The following is a 2424-nucleotide window of genomic DNA, read 5'->3' on the forward strand; positions in this document are numbered from 1 at the left end:
TGTAAAAGCTCGTCGTGAAACAAAGGAAGAGAGAGAACAGAACTCAGTAGCCATGCATGCAGGAAAAAAAATAACCCAACCAGTTACAGTCAGTTACAAACTTATGACGTAACCTCAGTTCTCTGAGTGAAGAGGTTCCGTTATATATCGTATAGCTTACGCTCTCCACTCTAGTGGAACCCTATCCCTTATCAATCTAATACTGAATAATTTTCACATGTACACACCCATCCGCCTGGCCACACCCACATCCACTCCTCTACATAAGCAGGGTTGTGACCATACTAACAGCTCCTTCCCCATTTTCACCACCATAGAAGTGACTGTATACACCACTTTGAGTTTAGTGCGAAATAGTTGTTGGAAAGGAGCTACGTGGACATTATATCTTATTTTTCTCTCTCTCGCAATTTTACGAGAAAAGCTAAGACATAATGTTTGCACCTTCAGAGGGTTTGGACGCTCGCAACGTCACTCTTCACCAGCGCTTCACCATTGTCGCATCCTCCGTGCGTCGTGGGGCGTCTCTGGCTCGGCAGTCGTGGCAGTCAGATACGCCCGGGCGGCGCCCGGTGGTGAGTTTGCCTATCCGAGAGGCCGGGCCGTTGAGCCGCCATCTCCCGTGAGATGGCCTGGTTCCGGCCCTGGTTCCCCCACCAGTAGACAGTCGGCCGACAGTTCCTCTGGTGGCAGGGGATTTGCGACGCAGACTCTTCGCCTCAGTTCGCTCTCGTCGTAAGGTGGCGAGCAGCAGGGGCGAACGGCCAGGCTTTGATGTTGTGCTGGAGCCGGACGAGAGTTCTCTTGCCTCGTCTCCATTTCCGATGGAGACTGAGAATTATATGGAGGGGGCAAGAGCTCTCTTGTTTGAAGCCCCAGTAGAGACGTATCACTCTCCCCCTCGGGGAGTGGCAGGGAGTGTTGCGTCTCCTTGGGGTCCCTTGTACTCCAGGGTTGGGTTAGAACCTCCGACCCTGAGACAAGATGCCCAGCTATCTGCCGCGTCGGATGGTGGCGCCCGTGGCAGCCTTCCGTACGTGAGGGATGCAAGTGATGTGGAGGGAGGTACGCAAGGGGAGTTGCTTGCCTTGTTCCCCGAGCTCATGGCGTCTCAGCTCTGGCAACGTCGTCGAAAGCCGGCTCCCCAAGGGAAATCGGCTAGGCAGTTAGCCAATTGGAGTGACCAGGTGTACATCGCCGCGACTCAGAGCCTAGCTGCGACCTCCAACATCGCGCAGCTAGCACGCTACATGTCGGGGCTGATGGCAGGCGGGTCGGTATTGGATGACCATCAACAATATATTCACGCCCAGGCGGCTGGGGCCATCCTGCACCTAACCCAGCTGCAGGCAATAGCCGCGGGGAAGTAGCGCGCCCTGGCCACTCTCTCCCAGCGCCACCTTTGGCTGGAGCAGGCGCGGGTGCCGGAACAGAGGAGGATTCCGCTGCTCACGGCCCCCCTCTCCGATGCTGGGCTATTCGGGTCGGCCATGCAGCAGATGACGGCAGCCTGCAGAGAGATGGAGGAGGAGCGCTCTGTGCTCCAACCCCATTTCCCCCGACCTGATGCCACCGGTGATGTCCGGAAGAAGCAATGCCGTTAGAGGACCGCGACCGTTGCCTCCGCCATCACCGCCGCCGCTGCTGGACCTTCGGCGAAGAAGGCCAGGAGTGGAGGGAGTGCCTCGTCCGTTGCAGCCAGCCGCAACACGCCCGGAGGTAACGGTAGGGATCGTCGTGACCAGGCTCCCCAGAACCGTTCCTCCGGGCCGGCTCCCCGTGGGGCAAACAGCGCTCTGCACGCGGCAGGTGCCGCTAGTGACTCCCCTGTTTACCCCTGCCGCACCCCCCCCAACATATGATTTTGTTATTAAATAAAAAAGTCCCTCCTGGTGAGGGACTGTTTTTTGTTACAAAATGTGTGTTTATTCACTATATATTGGGGATACGATGTATAACCCTCACCGGGTTCTGTGCTTGCTTAGGGAGGAAAATTGTGTTCTGGTTGCTATATATGTGTGCTTAGCAAGGTCTGTGGCTAGCACTCGGTCGAAAGACTTGTCTTCCCTCATCATGAAGAAGACTGTGTTCTTCTTGCAGTAGTAAGAGCGAACTTTACCTTTTTTATCTGAGGGGGTTGTGTGTATTCTGTTACGTTTGCGAAACATGGCATAGAGTCCACAACCAGGTTAGAGTGTTAGCCTACAGAAGTAATCACATATGTAGCTTGTACCGAGGTCTTTGACCCTCTCTTTAAACGTCTGTGTTTTCTCTTTACTTGGTGAAGTATGTAAACAAGGGTGACGTGTTCGCACATGAGCCTAAAGCCTTGTATAAAAACCCGTTTTCACAAACGAGTTTATCGTCTGTGGCTGGCGTGCAATGGTTGAGCTTATCCTAGTGGATATACGCTTTTCAGGTAGC

The sequence above is a fragment of the Notolepis coatsorum genome, assembly GCF_963971535.1.
Source record: "Notolepis coatsorum genome assembly, chromosome: 1".
Taxonomy (NCBI): Eukaryota; Metazoa; Chordata; class Actinopteri; order Aulopiformes; family Paralepididae; genus Notolepis; species Notolepis coatsorum.